The following is a 22,364-nucleotide window of genomic DNA, read 5'->3' as shown; positions in this document are numbered from 1 at the left end:
ACACACAGGGCTACTATAGCTTTGAAATGCATCATCCAGTAGGTAAAGTCACACTAAACAAGCGGGGCTCCTGTACCCGTGTCTAATAATAGCCTTCTCCCTCACACACACACACACACACACACACACAGAGAGAGAGAGAGAGAGAGAGAGATAGGGAGGCCTTCTCTTTCTTTCCCTTCCAGCCCACATGTTATTTCCCCCGGGGGTGCCAAGACATTAGCAGACATAGTGCCCATGGAAACGTATCTATAGAAACCACATCAGAGGAAAATCTACACACACACACACACACACACACGTTCCCCCTCGCCTGTGAGAACAATAAGACACATGTCTGAAATGTAACTGATCAAACGGACATCAAATGGACTGTGGGACAAGCCATCAAGAAAACAGGACACACACACACACACACACACACACACACACACACACACACACACACACAGACAGACAAACACACACCCAGAGAGAAAAACTAAAATCTATTTGATAATTTTTGCCAAACTGTTTTCAAATTAACGAATCAATTTCGTAGCACATCCACATTTAACCAAAGTCACTGGTGCGTTCAAAGTGAAATCACCTGGAGTGAAATCCCCAGGCTTCTATTGCAGTCATGACTGATCAGTTCACTCTGAGGGATCAAAGTTAACACATACAGTTCTCTCTCTCTCTCTCTCTCTCACACACACACTCACACTCACACTCACAAACCTCACATCAGCCACACCAGTAGTCAAACCAGAGTGATGTGTGTGTGTGTGTGTGTGTGTGTGTGTGTGTGTATCAGAGATCAGTTCTGGAAGTGTGAGATTGAAGAGAGTCTTCAAGGGGCACTTCAATGGCTTCCCAAACGGCAGCGGCCTCTGGCTGACCATGGCCCATGCTCTGAATGGTGACCAGAGGGTCAGGAGAGCACCCGGTGGGTCCTTCAGAGAGCAGCAGAGTCTGGGCTGAAGCTGGCAAGGATCTGGCCCAGGCGATGGGGGCAGGTATCCGGTATCAGGGGGAAGATTTGTCCACTAAGCAGCTATCTGGTCAAGGATCAGAAGGGGGGTCGGCTGGTAATAGTGAGGGGTTGGAGGTGGTATGGGACTGATGCCATGGGCACACAGACCTAGTTGGCATGGCTGCTGAGCAGTTTGTCTGGCCGGGGAGCCCTCCAGGCATAGTGCCAACTCTGCATTAAGATGGATTAAGATTGGAAGGGGGTATGGGGGGTACCAGAGCCAAAGCTGGACGAGTGACCTTTGGGTCCGGTGTGGCACCGAGGAGCCCAGGGGAGATGTAATCACCATGGTGACACAGTGATGCTTGCCCGCGGCAATCACCATGGCTACGTGTATGATGCTGGGCATTGTTTTAAGGATGCTGCAGAGGAGAGCAGTGAAAAGAGAGACACAGCAGGCAGTCCTGTTCTGCCCTAAGCCCATTCACACAGCAGGACCACAGAAAAAGAGATGGAGTGAGAGAGAGGAAGAGAGAGGTAGAGCAAGGGAGAGCAAGTAAGTAAGTAAGTGTATAGTAGTGTAGTATAGTATAGTATAGTATAGTATATATACACTCTTTTGATCCCGTGAGGGAAATTTGGTCTCTGCATTTATCCCAATCCGTGAATTAGTGAAACACACACAGCACACAGTGTACACACAGTGAGGTAAAGCACACGCTAATCCCGGCGCAGTGAGCTGCCTGCTACAGTGGTGCTCGGGGAGCAGTGAGGGGTTAGGTGCCTTGCTCAAGGGCACTTCAGCCGTGCCTACCGTACCTCGGGGTCCGAAGCGCTAACCAGGCCACGGCTGCCCCAAACACGTGTGTGTGTGTGTGTGTGTGTGTGTGTGTGTGTGTGTGTGTGTGAGTGTGAGAGAGAGAGACAGAGAGAGAGAGAGAGAGAGAGAGAGAGAGAGAGAGAGAGAGAGAGAGTGTGGCAGAGGTAGGCTAGTTGAGAGAATCAGTAAAGTAACAATAAAGTCGGAGAGGCAGAAGGAGACTATATACACACACACTGGATGAAACCCTGACAGCCATCCAAAGGGTTCTATTGAACCATCTATGATGCACAAATTCTTTCAGCGCGCGCACACATGCACACACACACACACACACACACACACACCCTTCTCTAATGGACTTTCTGAAAAGTGGCCTAACATTTAAAGCGGATCACTCTAGAACACAGAACTGTCTGCGAGTCTCCAAAGAGCACTCGTCATCTGTTGCCGTGACAGCAAAACACAACTGGCCGCTCGGCACCAGAGCCCAGCAGACACTCGAGGCTTCTCTGCAGATGAAGACTGATATAAAATCAATCGTGTCATGCAAAGAGCTGAATAAAAAGGCCTGAAGCATCATAGTCCTTAAGCTGCTCTGAAGACACAGGGAGCAATGGTGATGATGCTAGCCCTGTTTGAGGGAAGATCAGTGAGGAAACACATAAACAGCACACACACACACACACACACACACAAACTACATATACACACAGTTTTGGGATTGTGGGAAAGAAATTTTCTCCTTTGAAATGTTTTCAGGTCTTTTATTGGCTAACATCAGCATCCGTTTTGACGGAATTATTTTAAAATATGGAAAAATATTTGTTTTTAAAAATACCCGGCTACATGTGGTGTCGTATCAGATATTTAGACTCGGGCCAGAAATTAAGTCTAAATATCTTGTCTACAACGTAACAAAAATACGCCGTTAAGTGCTGAAGTCAAAAACGTATCCCAAAAAGAAGGCGCAAAAGTCCGGCAGAGTTCCGTGCAAAATTCCTTTAATGACTACATAGCGCAAAGCCTGAGTGGATTGCACAATCGCACTCCCGAACAATTGTTGAACACCAACAGGTGGCGTTATGAAAGGATCGTTGTTCGGTCTTATCTTCGCAAGTCAGCAATATTGCTGCCAAGGGGACAAACTTTTCACCGTAACACAAGTTCAAAGGTTTACACAATGTTCAGGGATTTATACAGTGATCACAGGTCACACATCGTTCATGGGTTACATATCGTTCACTCGTTTTCTCTATTTCTGGCTGTTTTGAGTAGAGCCCGCCTCCGATGACGTCTTTATCTCTGCAGCTGCAAGGCCAAGCATGCTTTTTTCAAACAGGCTTCTCCCATCCACAGTGAGACACAAAGCGACAAAGAGAGACATAGGGATACAGAGAGCACATAGGGGGAATTCTGGTAGAATAGCTTCAGTATGTTAATAGTATTAGTTAAACTTGTTATTTAACTATAGAAATGTTATACAAATATGTTAGTTAGGAATAACTTCAGTGTATTACTTGAATATATGGTTGAGGTTATATAAATACATGCTTTACAGTTTCAAACTCGTTCTCTCATCATGATGTCTACAAACCATAGTGATAATTTTATACCACAGTGGACATAGCCTCTCTCTGTTTGTCTGTCTGTCTGTCTGTCTGTCTGTCTGTCCCCCTTTCTCTGTTCGTCTGTCTGTCTCCGTCTCTCTCTGCGCCACTCTTTCCTGGTCTTCTTAAAAAGTGCTGTGTGAGTATGTGGTGTGTGTGTGTGTGTGTGTGTGTGTGTGTGTGTGTGTGTGTGTGTGTGTGTGTGTGTGTGTGTGTGTGTGTCACCAAGCTCGATCACCCTGGCAGGAGAGGAGTGTGTTACTCCGTCACAGCGATTAGGCTCAATGGCCCATGGTGACATCACGCGCCCCAGGGGGTCTGGCTGCACCCCCCGCTGCCAAATCTGCGACCTCACCCAAACATCACCCGCCCTACTGACCCCGTCATGTCACCAGCACGTCTTAATCACTAATAGAGAACGGGAGAATGAGAGAAAGAGAGAGATGGATGGATGGATGGATCAAGGAATGAATGGTTAGACAAGAGAGAGAGGGAGAGAAAGTGTGTGTGTGTGTGTGTGTGTTTGTACTGTATGTGTGTTTGTTTGTGTGTGCATGTACGTGTGTGTGCGTCTGTGTATATATGTATGTCCATTTAGTCTAAGTGTAACTTGTGTCTGAAATGTGTCTTTCGGACCCAGAGATTATTATGCAGCTCATACAGCTGAAAAAGGACTTGTCTGAAACGTTAAAACATTTCGGCTGAATTAATGTTGCTGTTTTTGGAAGGAGCCTTGAGTATAGTGTTGGGATGACTTTCAGCTTTGACTTTACCCTTCTGTTGTGCAGTAGTTCTCAACTGTACGCTCAGTTGGACTCGTGTCCCCACTGCACGGCCACACACCTGCTAGGAGCACACGCTTGCCTGGAGCCTCCTGCCTCCTGCCTTAGCATTAGCGCTATTGAATCCCCTCTCCCTGCATCTCCTCTCTTCTCTCTCCCTCTCTCACTTCTCTCTCACGTGTGTGTGTGTGTGTGTGTGTGTGTGTGTGTGTGTGTGTGTGTGTGTGTGTGTGTGTGTGTCTGTGTGCCACAACCTTACACACTTACACACTCTTTATCACAGTGTCCGTGTGAGAGAGTGTGTAAGTGTGTAAGTATGTGGTGTGTGTGTGTGTGTGTGTGCGTGTGTGTGCGTGTGTGTGTGTGTGTGTCGTCCCCGTCACGCCCCAGTGAGCAGGAGATCTTGGCACCCAGACAGCGCCCCTCTCTAGGGCCCAGCAGGAGGTACTGGCCCTCACTCACCCCATCACCCCCCCCCCCCACACACACACACCCTCCTCCTCCACCAGGTTGACACCTCATTGCCCCTCTGCACTGGAAAACGATGCCCCAATCCCACCTTCACTTACCCCCCACCCACCAACACACACCCACACACACAGACAGAGAGACACAGACACCACCACCACCACATTGTCTCCCCTCACTTCCCTGCCTCCCCCCGGCTAGCCTATAGTTCTATTTTTCTCTCTCTCTCTCTTTCTCCTTCTCTATCCCTCACTCTTGATCACCCTCTCTCTCTTTTGATCTCTTTCTCTACCTCTTCCACTCTCCATCTCTATCTATCTATCTCCAAGCTTTATGTAGTCACTGTAACACTGCACCTCCACTCAGTAGCTGCTACGCTAAGCTAACGCTAGCCCACGCTAGCTCCTTACATCAACAGTGGGGGGTGCTGGGGGGAGCATACATTAGTAAATGCTAATAGCCCAGGTCTTCAGGATGAAGGGGGTTAACGACCATAGCTTCGAGCACTGCAAAGATGAAAACAATTTTTTGCCACTTGGACCAAGATTGCTTTGAGTGCATTGAAAACTGTGGATAGGAAGAGTGCTTGAATCTATGATTGGTGCCCTGTGGCATTTGACACCAGTGATGTTTGACACCCGAATGAATTATATTTAATATATATTATATATTTATATTATACTATTTCTTCTCAAAAGACAAAATAGTGCTGGTTATCGGCAAAGAGCTAATGAGAACCCCAGCGTAGAGAGAGTGCTTGTCCATTCCAACCCCCAGAAACCGCTTCATCGTAACCTCCACAGAAAGTAAAAAAAAAAAACATTTCCATCAACATAATGCAGAGCAAGGGAACTTCCCACTTAACCCAAACCCCATCCCAGGAAGCCTCTCAGGGGTCAGACCAGGTTCGTTTTCTGGGGCCGCATTAAATGAGGTGCATAACATGCAAGTTGAGCTTGTAGCGGAGTAACCCAATTAAATCAATTCCATTTCATCAGCTTGTCAGTGTGGTACGGTGTGTGTGTGTGGTGGGGGTTGGGGGTGGGTGGGGGGGAGTTAACCAGTCCTGATGGCCTTCACGGTTGCCTCGGCTTTTAACGAGTGACGCCCCGCACTCCAAGCGCTCTAATTGCCAGGTGATGGGATTCCTCTCGCTGATGGAATTGCAGATCGTAATGCCGCCGTGGACACGGGTCAAGTGCTCGCAGGCCACTGAGGTGACCAGGAGAACAAGATGAGATCTGAAGGAGAACAAGGGCAAGACGACCGTTTCTTACTGATGATTTTACACCTACACTGCTCCAGCTTCTCTCCCTCTCTCTCTCTTTTTCTCTCTCTCTCTCTCACACACACACACGCAAACCTTGTCTCTGACTGATGAATTTACATGAAAGTACTCCAGCTACACACACACACACACACACACACACTGTATTACTTCCAGACACATACACACACACTAGGCACTGATGATTTCACACCTACGCTAGGCTGCACTTATGACTTATGACACTCCTCACTTATGACTAGTCTTAAAGGCCTTGTGTATGCAATCTGAAATATGCTCAACTACTGTACAGTTCACATGCACTCTGTCACAACATAAACAAACTAAAAATGGAGAGTATTTATAGGTTTACAATCTCTTCCAAACGTGGTGGTGTGGAATCAAAGTGGTGTGGTGACTGAATTCAACTCTAGCTGCTCCCATTTAGACTGTGTGAGTGCCAAAAAAAATAACTCCACTGATTTAACCGGCACTTTCATCCAATGCAAATGGCAAACCAGTTGTGCTTTGTGGGAACTGAACCCATGACCCAAGCAATGTGTGTGTGTGTGTGTGTGTACATCTGTCTAGCAACCTTGCTACACGACCACTCAACATGACCACTCACGACTCAACATGCTTCCACCACGGAAATACAAGTGCCATTATCTCAGTCACTGTTTAATCTCATATTGCTTTACATCTTATTGTTTTCCCAAGCTACAGCTAATGCATGCATGTCATGTTTTATTTATATATTTATCACTTTTAATTAGTTTAGTTTGAACTGTAATTTGATCCATCTTTAATTGCTGTTTGCTATGCGCTGCGGTCTCCAGACTGGCCATTGCCCAAATGTATGTTAATCAGTCCTAAAATCAATTACCATCTCAGCTATTAACCATTGACATGGCTACATCAGTATTTAGTATGCGTCTTCATAGCAGGATACATTTCAAAGACATTTCACTATGCTCTGCATAAGCGTCTCATTTTACTGAACGGAGACGCCAAGATGAGGAGTGTATTAGAGGTGGATTTACCTCGACAGTAATCCCCACAAGGATAGAAAGAGAGACGTAGAACAGTTTCAACACCCCCACCCCACCTACGTCCCTCCACCCCAAAAGAAGGAGAGGAAGAGGAAGGAGAGGGAGAGGAAGGAGAGGGCTGAGAGCTAACCGCTACTGATGGCTTCATCCGCCAGGAGACCTGAAAGAGATCCAGAGCCCCGACTCACACCAGCAGCCCGACACATCACTCACATCCCCAACACTTCCAAGAGGAGTGTGTTTATGAAGGAGCAGAAAAAAAGAGAGAGAGAGAGGGGGGGGGAGTAAGAGAGAGAGGGAGCGAGAGAGAAAGAGATACTGTATATTTGGGGAAAGCAAGTGGAGGAGATACTTGGAGAAGGTGAGAGAGGGAGAGAGAACTAAAGAGAGAAAGAGAGAGAGAGAGAGAGAGAGAGAGAGGGAGATAGAGAGAGAGGAAGAGAGGGAGAGAGAGAGAGAGAGGAGAGCAAGCATTGAGGTGCCTGCTTACCTGGGGACTGTAGCAGATGATGTTGTTCATACCAGGCTTAATGAGATCTGTTGAGTACACTGTAGCGCCAGCCTCAGCTCCAACTCCTGCAGGGGGAATACACAGAGAGCAACAGCACAGGGAGTCAGACAGGGAGGAGTGGAGGGAGGAGAGGATCGAGGGATGAAGGGTGGAGGGATGGGAGGATGGAGGGATGAAGGGTGAACGGATGGAGGGAAAGGATGGAGATTTGCGAATGAACGAACAAAGGAACACACCTGCATTTCTTATCCGCACCAGGTTTTCTAGGCGAAGCGTGAGGAGCGAGACGAACACATGCTGGGCCTCAACTGCTTACCAAGGCAGACAAGTCATCACACACACACACACACACACACACACACACATTACGCTCATCTTGCAGGCTCATGCTGTGCGAGACTCATAGGGGTTTGAGGATAGTGTGAGTCCACAAGTCAAATGCGTTTACTCCCGACAGAGTACTGACATTCACAGAGCAGAGCATTTCTGTGTGCGTGTGTGCGTGTGTGTGTGTGTGTGCGTGCGTTTACTCCTGACAGTGCACATGTGGTGCAGAGAGAGATAACCATCTCTGAGTGAGTGTATGTGTGTGTGTGTGTGTGTGTGTGTGTGTGTTATCATTTACTGAAAAATCACATCTGATTGAGATTGAGATTTATATTTATAAGGTTTTTGGGTGTGTGCTAGTGTGTGTGTGTGTGTGTGTGTGTGTGTGAGGGTGTGTGCGTGTGTGTGTGTGTGTGTGTGTGGGTGCGAGTGTGCGTGTAGCCTGTGTGGACATTCTTTCTCTTGGACACAAAGCCACTCTTGTTCAGCAACAAGGCCGCTTGGACTCGCTGGGTAGCTAGTTCTGTTGAGAGGCCGGTTTTGTGTTTCAGAATGATCCAATCGCCGACAGACGATGACTCCACTCGGGTGACATTCAGGCTGGGTCAGACTCGGTACTGACCCACTATGGATCTGTTTTGAACTTGGGTCCACTAGTAGGGACGGAACTCTCTTACCAAATCACTTGACTTGCCATCATCAAAATATGATCCCTATCAAGTCTTATTCAGTCCACGGAATAATAGATTAGACCATAACATTTAATAAATAATAGATTCGCTTTTCCGCGGAATTTGCTGGACATCATTTCCACCGACATCCTCATTTACTTATCTCTCCATACAAGAGCGAAGGCGTTTTGATCGAATCCAATTGACTGTGACAAAAAAGGTGAATTCATCGTCTCTTTGACACGTCCACTGTGAAGCGCATCAGCGGAGTCTGGTCCAGGCCAGGGTCCCGCGCTGACCCGACCTTGTGCTTTCTTTCATTTTTTTGTTCCTCCCTGAGTGTGCCATTCTCCATTAAAACCCACAGCAGGGAGTGTGCTTATTTTACCATGAAATTCAGCATGTTTGCCTTATCATATCGCTCGGATGATCATTTAATCCGTCATTGGGTCGCTAGTATAGAACCCCATTATTTATTTTTTTTGCTCCAAGCATTAATTTTAACGGATAAGATATTTTATGTCAAATCAATGGTGGATGAAATGGAATGCAAGGCAGATTCTTTTCCACTATTCCTTAATATATTAATGGAACACTTATTGCATACAAAAATGGAATGGAACACTTATTGCATACAAAAAAGGGTCATACAATGACAGCAGAAACTATTAATTTAAAAAAAAAACACACACACACACACACACACACAAATGATAGGCCTGTGATAAAAAAAAAACTGAAATATACCTTAAAATATATATGTTTTTTTATATTTACATATGTGTAATTTAAAAAGTCTAAAGGAATAAAATGATCTTTATGTTACAGCACAGTAAGGAATAGCATGTGTTAATTACTGTTGAACTGTCAACAAAAACTCAAGTAATAAATCAACTTCACGATTATCAATTGATTAAAATATCTATCTGACGCAAAAAACAGACTAGCAGGCATTATCCATCAATTTTAATGGCATTTCTTAATCAAAATGCTCAGAGACCAACGGAGACCAATTAAGGTCCATGAGATAGGGGCTGTAGAATTAATAACGTGAGTCCACCCGCTTGGCATTCGCTTTTTCGCGGCCGTCGGGCCACGGCTATGAGGCTCCATTTGAAAATGAACTGTTAATCCACAAGGCTCGCTCCCGCCTTAACGGTGCCCAACAGATGTCTGGGAGCTGTGCCACACACACACACACACACACACACACACACACACACACACACACACACACACACTAATCCAGCAGTGGTCTTTTATACTCGCCATTATAACAACAAAAAATTCGAGATAACAATTACGAAAGGGTCAAAATGGCTTTGGAAATTGAATGAAGAGCAAAATGTGAACGTCCAAAATAGATAAATAAAGTAAAATATAAATAAATATGGACTACCAAAGCACTTAAACAGTCCACCCAAATCTAGAGCAGCCTGAATACCAGTGAATGCTGTGGCATGGACCAACAAAGAACAATCCTTCCTTGGCTTTTATTTCTGTAATGGCGACTACCTAATATCAATAGCATGCCTTTTCCTAGTCATTGTTAATAAAAAAAAAAACAATTAAGTTGTGCTTTTATGTTGGCTAAGATCTGCCACACCGTACATTTCATTTCCCAATTAAAATGTTCACATTGTGCAATATTTCCAAATATTGCACAATTTTTATAAATTCAATGACAGTTTAACTGAATACATGACAAATCCTCCAGAAGGATCATTGACATATCACATTGACAAGAAAAGCCAGGAGGCACAACGGTGGACAGGGAGGGTCAATCAAATAATTGAAAAAAGAATCAATCTACAAATATGCTGTTGTAAGGGAAGCCTGTAGTGGAATAGGCCTGTTTCAGCAAACTGCCCATGATGACCAACTTCTTTTCTCTTATTTGTTTTTGTGTGGCCCCACTGCATTTGGAAAACATCACAATTAAATGCCACAATATCATCAATAGAAATATGATAATATACCTGAAATTCTTATGGGGAGGATTCACGAGATACGATAGACCATAAAACATGGCACAGCCAGAGGTCAAACACATGTTTGTTTACACATGTATGGAACAATACGGGCAGGAGCGATTGTGTGGAATATGGATGCACACACATGTGCAGAACTGATCAGGGACCGATTTTGTCTCTTTCTCTCTCTCTCTCTCTCTCTCTCTCACACTCTCTCTCTGGATATTATAATCCATGAGAGCTATATATACACACACACACACAACTATGCACTCCTTTCCATCTCTCCTCTTAACGTCAATAGGACAACGTGCAACTGTCTCGACAACTTAAATGTTTTAATTGTTCCAATTCAATGCCGCTTTTTAATTTGGGCCTGTCGCTGCTTGATGAGATGAACAACACATTGCGCCCGAGCCTTGTCACTTGTCACTGCTTTTCCCCCCTCAGCTAAGAAGGTGCACTAATGCATTTCACTGTAGGATATCAAGTCAATTATAAAACCCTGTTTATGCTTCAATGTACAGCGCAAGCCTGAGAAAAGCTATTTGTATCTGTTCTCACTGCGATCCACGATTACAAATGGCTCAAGGCTGCATAGGCGGCGGAGGATTTAATACCAAACTGCCACAGACATTTACAAGCGAACTGACTCGCGGCACTGTGTGTGAACGTTCGGACGTTTCGCTCCGTGTGCAGCCCCCGTGGTGGGGCTGACCTCGCGACCTTGTTGAGGCCCGTCCAGCTTTATTAAAGCACATTACGTGCAGACCTGGGCACAGGGAGGTCTAAGCGTCCAATGAGAAAACAGGATCCAGGAGCTACAAAACAGCCACTGTATCAGGATCGGATGGATGGACATATCAATCCTGTCCCTTCGTCTCAATATGTGCATGTAAAATGCTAAATGAACTGCATTTTTTAAGCTTTTCTGCTACACAGAGCACTCAAAGCACTTTACAAGTCAATGGTTCATATTCACACGCACCCTGACGGTAGAGGCTGCTATATACACATCGGCAGCATTTTGGGGTTCAGTATCCAGCTAAAGGGCACTTCAGCGAGGTCAAGTCCAAGCCTGCGACCCTCCGTTTGCTGGACAACTGCCCCCCTGCCTCCTGAGCGTAACCGGTCCCCCATCTATTGTTTTGAACTGAAACAAAGGTAGCCGTTTCAAGCGGTTTCTGCTTGCTGTGCTCAGCTCCTGCAGGGCTGGTGCCTCTGACTTCCTGTCTCAAAAGAGAGAGGAAGATGAATGGAGTGTGGAGTCGAGTGGCTGTCATGACACTAAAACCCTTTCCATGGCTTTCCTGTTCTGGCGATGGAGAGAAGGGAGCGGTGAGAAGACAATGTTCTTTGAAGTGCAGCGTGCGCACACACACACACACACACACACACACACACACACACACACACACACACACACACACACACACACACACACAAAGACTGCTTTGTCTCCTGGTGAGAATAACAGAGGCCACTGGCTGCCTCATCCACTGGCCCCTTCCAACACCCCCCCTCCCATACACACACACACACACACACACACACACACACACACACACACACACACACACACACACACACACACACATGCTGTGTGAAGTCCAGGGTCTGGTCTCAAAACTCATGCAGGCTCATGCAAGTCCAATCAGCGGCTTCTGAGACACCGAATCAAAAGGAGGGAGAAAAGCGTGCTTGGCACTCTGTCTGCTGGGATGCCCTGGAGAGGAGGTGCTGGGGGGAACCATAGTGTGAGTGGGACCTTCTTCAAAATCAAAGAGAAAAGATGTGTATGACAACAACCTGTTCAAGCAGAACTCCCTCTACCCAAAACACACATACAGACATACAGATATACAGACACACACACACACACACACACACACACACACACACACACACACACACACACAAACACACAAAACACACAAACACACACACACACACACACACAAAAACACACAAGGGCTGGGTATTGCCTGTCGCCTTACAATACAATATCTGGTCCACGGCAGCCCCAGCAAAACTCACTGCCTGCCAGCTAGTGGCTAACCAGCTACTAGCCACCATCACTATCCTACCTGGTCTTCTCTCGTCTACCACAACTCAGCTCCACCTTGGATTATCAGTTCTGCTACTACAGTCTCTTTCAACCCTCTTCTCCCTACTCCACCAACTCCTCACCCTCTCCTCTTTGCCGCTGACCTCTACTGCCTGAACAACAAAAATCACCGTCTCCACACTGCAGCTGTCACTGCTGCAAGCCAAGCCGGGATTCTTTGTCATACACGTTACATCCACCGAGGTCCTGGCCCCACTCACAATCAACACCTCCCCCACAGCTCAGCTATCCCCTTGATCTGGACTACTTTCCGCCCCTGTCATCCCCTCACCCTGATCACTAAACCATCAAGACTCAAAACCTTCAGTGACAGAACCTTCTCCTCAGCAGCACTCCGACTCTGGAACTCACTCCCCCAACCTGTCTGTGACTGCGACTCCCCCTCACTTTCCACATTCATATCCCGTTTAAAAACATACCTCTCCTCTCAAGCCTAAGACCTCCCCTACACATAACCATAACCATCCCCACCCTGCCCTCCCCCCTCTCCCCTACAAATGCCCCCCACACCCCCCCCCCTAAGAACCGACCCCTATTGTGACTGTTATTGCTCCTGTCTTGTCTTGGATGTCTGTACCATTATTCCTCATTCCTCATTCCACTATTGCTCTTGTCTTCTATGTTTGCACCATTATGATTTACTTTTTATTCCTCAATTCACTGCTGCTCTTGTGTCTGTATGTATCTATATGTATCTGTATGTATGTATGTATGTATGTATGTATGTATGCATGTATGTATGTATGTATGTATGTATGTATGTATGTATGTATCTGTATGCATGTATGTATGCATGTATGTATGTATGTATGTATGTATGTATGTATGTATGTATGTATCTGTATGCATGTATGTATGCATGTATGTATGTATGTATGTATGTATGTATGTATGTATCTGTATGCATGTATGTATGCATGTATGTATGTATGCATGTATGCATGTATGTATGTATGTATGTATGTATCTGTATGCATGTATGTATGCATGTATGCATGTATGCATGTATGTATGTATGTATGTATGTATCTGTATGCATGTATGTATGCATGTATGTATGTATGTATGTATGTATGTATCTGTATGCATGTATGTATGCATGTATGTATGTATGCATGTATGTATGTATGTATGTATGTATGTATCTGTATGCATGTATGTATGCATGTATGCATGTATGTATGTATGTATGTATGTATGTATGTATGTATGCATGTATGTATGTATGCATGTATGTATGTATGTATGTATGTATGTATGTATGTATGTATGTATGTATGCATGTATGTATGTATGTATGTATGTATGCATGTATGTATGTATGCATGTATGCATGTATGTATGTATGTATGTATCTGTATGCATGTATGCATGTATGTATGTATGTATGTTTGTATGTATGTATGTATGCATGCATGTATGTATGTATGTATGTATGTATGTATGTATGTATGCATGTATGTTTGTATGTGGTACTGTTGTCCTTTGTTTCTTTGTTTCCCCCATTCTGTAAGCGACTTTGGGTCTTTGAAAAGCGCTATACAAATAAAATGAATTATTATTATTATAATTATAATTATTATTATATGTCGAGATACAGAGGCCACAATATGATGCAATATGTTATTGCAATAACATTCTATCTAAAACAGAATTATTCACTATAATTCTGTATAACAAGGCAAAGCCTTAAGGATGACACAATTTAAAGCACTTCATTTTAAGCCCACAGAGATCTTAAAAGGTAAAATGTAATAGGCCTACTCCTATTTCAAATTAGACATTTTAACTTGAAAACTTAAAATGACCTTTTCTGTTGTCTTTAGGTTTTTGCTTTCATATCCATACAGCTAAACATCTGTATCAATACATACGTCAACAAAACGTAGCCTACATCAAAATATCTTTTAAGCACAGCACACACACACACAACACACACACACACACACACACACACACACACAGGTTAGGTCAGACAGTTTTTGCAGGCTCTTACATCTTTTTCTAGAACAAAGGATGAGGGTAAAGATGAGTATATATCAGTCAGTCACAGCAAACCATTGCATTGTATTGCAAGGGATGTCTCCTTTCACAAACACACACACACACACACGCGTTTAGGTCAGAGACTAGACAACCAAGCTTCCTGTCCACGGGCGTCTGGAGGGTTGTGGGGGATTGGATTCCCTGGGCTGTAGGGGTGAAAGCACACCTGAGCGCTTCACTAATGCCCCTGATGGAGCCGTTACCCTCTAAGGCCGACTTAATTATTAACTCACCAAATAAATTATTACATAACGGCCGTGACCAGCACACACACACACACACACACATACACACACAGTGTAGCCGCCAGCCTTGTCGACTGCTGTCACCAGAGGCGATTGCTCTAAGACTACAGGGGAAGCTCAGCCTCCTCTAAAATATCACGGAAAATCGCATCAAATAACACTATTACATTAGCTTCTAGCCTACTATTCCAACTAGAACATGCTGAAAAAATTTTCAACTTCATGGCTAGTTTGTTCAGCAATAAGGTTTTGCCGGTCATTTATCGTGATTTCGCACCCGTAATAGCATTGCTGTAACAATACGATCCATCAAAAAACCCATAGACGCTCGGCTTCACTGGACTTTCAATGGCACAACAGAGTGGGTTGATCTCAGTGCAGAAAAGCTACACGTTTATTGGACAAGCGCCACAAAATCGTAATTTCCAGGACAGTGGAATGGCCCGGACGCCGAGCTTCTGTATGATGATTGGAGGAACCGTCATAGAGGCTGGACTCTTTTTGATTGACAGCATATGTTGCGATCTGACAGGAAGTGGTTCAAGTTCAAGGCAGGGATCATAGACAGTAAAAGATATGGACTTACCTAGCGTTCATGGGCTTCGGAAAAACCTTTCTCCGAGTGAAAACATCATCATTCCGCGTCATTCACGTCACGTAATGTGTGAGGTCGGAAACTGGGGCTAGATTTTGCCAAAGGGGCAGGCGAATTCCCGGAAGTAGAAGAATCGACGTAGGCTGGAGGGACCACCTCTCTGCTAACTCCCATAGAAGCCCATTCATTCTATCCTGTGCCGATATTGTAGCTTCTGTGTAATCCACATAAACACTACAAAGGCAAAACAGACTCCACTACCTCGTCTGTAACGTTGGTTACCCGTAAGAAGAATGGTTAGCTTGTTCGGTTGGAGGGAAGCTAGCTTTGACGTAATCTCTCTTTCGCGCCGTAGGCATGGGCGGATTATGAACTTTCGGGCCCCTGGGCCCAGATGTATTAAGGGCCCCCCACTTATTGTCGTATATGTGGGAGGGGGGGTTTGGGGGTCCTCCCCCAGAATTTTTTTTATTTGTTTGATGTGATTTCCTGTATTCTGGTGCATTTTGGAGATGGCCAATACTAAATTCAATCAGATTCATAGCCTACATCCTGATTTGTTGATATTGAGGCAATGATTCCATGCAAATGCTTGGGCTTCAGGGCCCCCTGACCCCTTGGGCCCCTGGGCCTGGGCCCAGTAGGCCCGTTCAGTAATCCCTGGCCGTAGGGAGATAACCGTATTGTTTGGATAAGAAGCTCAGTCCACCTTACTGTCTGACGGTAACTCATAAGCAAAACCTAGCATACACGACCGTATGTTAAGGAAAAGCATTACACAGAGGCAACCTAATAATAATAAAAAAGTAAACCTAATTTTTTTAAAAACGGCACTAATCATTTCAGAGGTTTTCGATGGATTGACCGTAGGTCGAGGAAAAGTGGAAAAGAAGATTAGCTTCAAGGCTATAACTTTTTGTTTTGTTTTAGCATGACTGTTTTTGAAGATGATCATGTGTGGTAGCTTCAACATTAACACGACTTGGTGAGGAAGATATTAATAATAATAATACATAAATAAATGTTTAACTTTGATGACTTTGAAGGCGAAGGAAGTGTGAGAAGAATTTCTGTGTATCTATCATATGAGTTACAAGATTCAGTTCGATGACTAACGTCACAAAGTTAAGTGTGAGTCTGCGCAGTACTGGGGGGACCAACTGAAAAATCGTTCTATTTGACTCAGTGCCCTCCCATTGAAAACGACGGAGTCTGTTCGTCCATTTCTTTTACTGTCTATGGGCGGGTAAAGCAAATTTCAACCGTTTCCTGTTGGTCGACAAGGCTTTCTGCGCAGGCTCAGGGGACGTAAATGTAACGTAGGCACGTAGTCTGACTTGTGTAACTCTTGTGATAGCTGCACCAAGAGATTGGGTATGTAGCCACTTACTTCGTTACCACCATGTCTACATTACTGTTCTAAATGTCCTAGTTGTTCGTAGATAAATGTGATTTAATATAAACAGCACTCGCCACATTCATAGCCTAGGCTACTGTCAATTAGTGATGGTGAGATGAAGCTTCTTGAACCCTTGAAGCTTTCCAGCCAAATGTGTTGAAAAGTGGTTCATTTCTCGAGGCTTCGAATGCACCCTAGGACACCTACTGGTCAATAAAAATACAACACATAAAAATTCCACACACAAGAGCAATACAAAAAGCGCCATTTGGTCTGCAAATGCTTGATACATTCATAAGTACAGGCATTGGGGAATACAACCGATTCCCATGTTGAAATATTTCCTCTCTTTGTAGCCTAACAAATTAAAGTAGTAGCTATAGGCGATCTCTAAAAGTTTATGAAAATCGAGACAAGGATCGAACCCAAGTTGCAAGATCCCTAACCTAACGCCTTGCCCAGTGTCCCAAAGAGTGACTTCATTGTAGTGAAATATTTTCTCTTTTTGTAACAAATGAAGTAGAAGGTGATCCGCGAGAATATATAATCTCGAGGAAGGATTGAACCCAGGACGCGCAATTTCTAGTCCAACGTCTTACCCAGTGTCCTATCCAACAATCAGCCTTCTTCCAGAGAAAAAATCTATATTAAATTGTAGGCTGACGTTGGGTAAAATGACACAGAAGAGAGCAAAGTGCTTTTGTAACTGAGTATGTTTGAAGAACAGAGGGCAGTGAAAGTGCTTTGGTAACTGGGTAGTATTTTAAATGAACAGAGAGCAGTGAAATATAGGCCTACAACCAACCAACAAATGACAACTACCCGCGAGTAGCTACGTATTCGAGTATGGGGCATCTTAGTTGAAGCGTCCTGCCTAAAGTGAACCACAACTCGAAGCAGTGGAGCCAAACGAGGCCTCGAACGTCACGCCTGACGTCAAATTACCAATACAACTCAAGCCTCGATACGGGGCTTTGCTGGGAATGGCTTGACGCTCTCGACACACGCTTCGGAGCCTCGGTATCAACCATAACATCACTACTGTCAATCCATCAAAACTTCGCTGAAATGTTGTGCTCCGATGCTTTCGTTCTTATCCAGAGAATACGGTTATTTTGCTCCTGTGCGACGCTTTCACCCGCTCTGGCTGTATGCTTATTACGTCACTTTAGCATTGATTTCGGAAAAAAGTTTATTACTCAGTCTGTAAGTCAGTTACGAGGTTATGACGCCAATCACACAATGTTGTATTACTCCGGAGATAGAAAAAGTTCATATAAAGGCTTAAAACGCTTCAGCTGTAACGTTATTTGATGTCAAAGTGGCGCCAAAATTGAATGGGCTTCAATGGGGATGGCTAGGTGAACTGGTCTACTATTTAGCCTCAGATCCGCCATAGCGTCTACGCTCTCCGAACGTTCGCCTGCCCCCTTGGCAGTGATGAGTTAACGTTAGTGTTGGCAGGTGAAGTCGAGAGACAAGGCAAGTTACAGCTCAAATTCTCATAATTTGGGAGCAATACAGTCGTTTCTATTTGTCTTTGTAAATAGCATACTGTAAATAAAACCGTAATGTGGAGATACAGAGTTTGTGACTTGCTTTTGTTCCAGTTGTGTATTTAGGCTAAATTAGGTAGCGCGCTATATAACGGTGTAGGCTACATGCCATGCCAACTCTATAGCCTACTGTTTGGGATACTTTTTGCCCTCAAAGAACAATATAGCACCTTAATAATATTAATTTAATAATTTACCATTTTTATCAGAGCTTTCCCTGTTCCAAAGAGCAGCAATCGCCACTGGCTGTCACATGGGTTTTTTTCAGCCTAGCACAGCCGACTCTAACAATGCCTAGCGTAGCATACCCTAATAGAGCATGGCATAGTGTAACCTAACGTAGCACAGTCTAGCATAGCCTGCTCTACATAATGCCTAGTGTAGCACAACCAAATGTGGCATAGCATAGCGTAGCCTTGCGTAGGTGTAGTGCGTAGTGCGACACCTTCAACCAGAGGTCTCAGTGCTCTGAACTCTGCTGTGATCAGACACCTGACAGCACAAGCCGTCCCAGCCAAACACTACACAAAGGCTCCTATTATCACTAAAGAAAGGCACACAATGATGCGTCGTGAGTGTGTGTGTGTGTGTGTGTGTGTGAGAGAGAGAGAGAGAGAGAGAGTGAGAGAGAATTATGTGTCTTAAAAGTGTCCCACACTATTTGTGGGCATGTATTTTGCATAACTGAGAAAAGAAGAGCAGATTTTTGTCACTCACACACATACAAACAGACATAACATACACACACCTACATATGATGCATTATTGTGTGCTTTGCATATGCATGTTTACGGAATGATGAATAAAGCCTCGGTGACACATAGAAAAGAAAAAAAGGAGAAAAATAAAGACGGTTTTGGCATAAACAAGGGGCCGCGGTGATGCCAGAGAACCAAGGCCAAGAGCAGACGAGACAGCACTATGCCACTGCTCCCCCACCTCCACATACACACACACACACACACACACACACACACACACACACACACACACACACACACACACACACACACACACACACACACACAGAGACACACACGCACACACTGAGACACACATGCGGCTCTCCCCTGAGCCGCCAGAAATACGCTTAGTCATCATGTAGGTCTAACAGCCATAACTGGCCCCCTGCCGACTGTCACACGCACAGAGGTCAGAGGAGAGAGGGATAGACCTGCGGAAATTACACACACACGCACAAGCACACACACACACGCACACATACACACATACTCCAACTCACACATACACATACTCTAACTCTCACACACACTCACATATGCATACTCTGATTCTCTCTCTCTCTCTCTCTCTCTCACACACACACACTCACATATGTCCACTCCGGCTCTCTCTCAAAGACACAAAGAAACATACACACACACACACACACACACATAGACAGCACGGTGACCCACATCTCAGCTGCCTTAGCAATTGGGCTACGTGAGATCAGGAGGACCAGTACAGCGCCAAGATCGAGATCCTAAATCCAGACCCAACTGATATTGGATTAGAGCCACATCGCCATATCGGGGGCGAGTTCACAAAGATATTTCACACTTGTCTGAAGTGTTAGTGTTTCAGATTGGTCTGTAATGTTGAGACAGTCTTCATTTTGCTCATAATATTAGTCGAAAGGTTGACTTATTCTACGGCAAGAAAACATTACACACCTTACCTGACCAGCTAACTCAGGCCTAATACCAGTGTTGCCATGGTAACAATCAGTGACTCACATACTCTGCTTTCCCGTCGTCCGCTTATCCCCCAAAACAATGGCGGCTGACCAGTGCATCTTCAGTACCATTTCGGTACTGTTTTACGCTTTTTAGTTGATCACTTTTCCAAATCCGGGCCAAAGAGTGGTTCTGGTTAGCTGCTGTTCGGTTCGCACGTCTTCCCAGTCCGCTAGGCTAGGCTAGGCTAGGCTCGGCTAGGCTCAGCTAGGCTAGGCTGGGCGGCTACCCTGCTAGCAGGAGATGAGCGTAGACTCGACAGCAAGAGGCTCTGGCCCCATTGTCTGCTCTCTGTTCTCAACGCTGACAAAACAATGTGACAAGCGTCCCCACACACTCTCCCTGACCACACAGGAACCTCGGCCTGCCAGTCCGCAATCACAGACACCAAATCGCCTTGACGCTCCGTGCCGAGTGTGCGTCTGTGTGTGTATTTCTCTGTGTGTGTGTGTGTGTGTGTGAATGTTTTCCAGAGCAATGGAAAACGTGATGGAAAGCGGCTTGCGTTTGTTAGCAGCGGCAACACTGAAGAGAAGACAGACAACTGAAACCGGCAGCGGTAATGGCAGTGGTGCTTGGGTGGGTGGGTGGTGATTCTCTCTCCCTCCCCCCAGTCAGTCCGTCCAAACCCCCATATTTTACTCAGTGGGACAAATGAGGGGGCTGCTCGGAGGTTAGGGAGGGAGCTTCTGGGTTCTGACGGCTCACTGGCATCTTAAGAAGCGGAGAGCCATGGAGAGACATGGACAGCAGCGAAGAGCCCGGTGGCCTTTGTGGCGTCCGCATTAGCAGGCATATTACCCCCCTTGCGCTGCTTTAGCGCCGCTTGGCTAGCTGAATATGCAGTGCTCTAATCCACTGCTCCGGTCTCTCCAGAAGACACTGAGAGGAGGAGGGGCTAGGGAGGGACAGGCTAGGTGGTGGGCTCAAGGGTCTCTGTGTTAAGGCTTTTTCATTCACATACACCTATACTCACACAGTAGATACACACAGACACACACACACACACACACTGTATAATACTCTCACAGTAGACATACACACAGACACACACACACACACTGACAAGTGGACATACACATTCATAAGTAGACAGACATACACACACAATAGTGTAATTATCAGTAGACACAGACACACACAATTTGGGACACACACACACACACACATACAAAACACTGACAAATGGACACACACACATATTCATTAGACACACACACACACACACACACAGACACACACACACACATACACACACATCCCCCATGAAATTCATGACTGTGCTATCCTCCAGTATTATCCCTCAGACATGGATGCAAAAATTGAACTCATTCCAGAGGACGTCCTTTTGAGTCCTTCAGATTTCTCTGTATAATTACCTCCCTCTCAACCCTGCCTTCTTGGCCCCTGCCCCCTTATATAGCGCTGCACCCGTCATCTGTGAATATATTTGTTTAAACTTGCAGGGGTTCAGCAGATCCATCCGTTTCGCCGTGGACCTTATAAGGGCCTCCCGATTCACAGCTGTGTGTCTGCTGTGTGCAGTCACAGACACCAGCTCATGCTTTTCAGCCAGCCAGTCACAGATGCTCGGTTGTGTACTTTAGCGGTCCATGAGATACGTGCTCTGGCGGAGCCATCCGAGTCCTGATCTGACTTAACCCAGGCTGGACCAAAGAGCCACATAAGGTGAGCATAGCGCTGCACTCTGGCATTTTAGCCATAAATCAGGCACGCTTTCTGGCAAGGCGATACGAGGCCTGGTCTGAGTTCACCCAGGGCCCTCCAAAACCAATAGGACAGAGTCCTTCTGAAGCGAGGCAATGTTCATCTTCTCGGCTATGATTTCTCAGGCGCCTCAATGACAAGACGTGCTCCTAACGTTTTGGATATAAATCAAGCATGTGTTTTGGCAAAGATGCCAAAGTCCGAACCCGATGTTACTGCCACCCTTCCAAAAGCCACACAAGGCGAGGTTAGCCATGCACTTTAACGGCACGATTTCTGGCAAAGCTATCTCAATCCAAACCTAATTTCACCCAGAACTTTCAAAATCATTCATATTCTTGTTATTAGTAGAATATATCACTTCCTCCACAAAACCCACATTTTTAAAGGTTTTTTAAAAGTCTACAGATGGAACTAAATTGCTGGTGGTTATTTATTTCTGTAGATCTTGTATATACTGCCTGAAAACACTAGAAGACCCGAGCCGTGTGT

At 45.2% G+C, this 22,364-nt stretch overlaps 1 long non-coding RNA gene across 2 annotated transcripts in view; it reads right to left on the bottom strand.

The window, feature by feature from the left end:
• LOC125299278 overlaps nucleotides 1-22,364 on the bottom strand; it is an 86,310-nt gene that overhangs the window by 61,126 nt on the left and 2,820 nt on the right. For both annotated transcript variants that reach the window (XR_007194346.1, XR_007194347.1), the window contains exon 2: nucleotides 7,445-7,530. This is a non-coding gene — a long non-coding RNA (uncharacterized LOC125299278). The remainder of the gene's footprint in view (nucleotides 1-7,444; nucleotides 7,531-22,364) is intronic.

This window comes from Alosa alosa, chromosome 8 (assembly GCF_017589495.1).
Source record: "Alosa alosa isolate M-15738 ecotype Scorff River chromosome 8, AALO_Geno_1.1, whole genome shotgun sequence".
Lineage (NCBI taxonomy): Eukaryota > Metazoa > Chordata > Actinopteri > Clupeiformes > Clupeidae > Alosa > Alosa alosa.
Note: the sequence above shows the minus strand (reverse complement) of the source record. Positions and strands in the feature narration are given on the sequence as shown.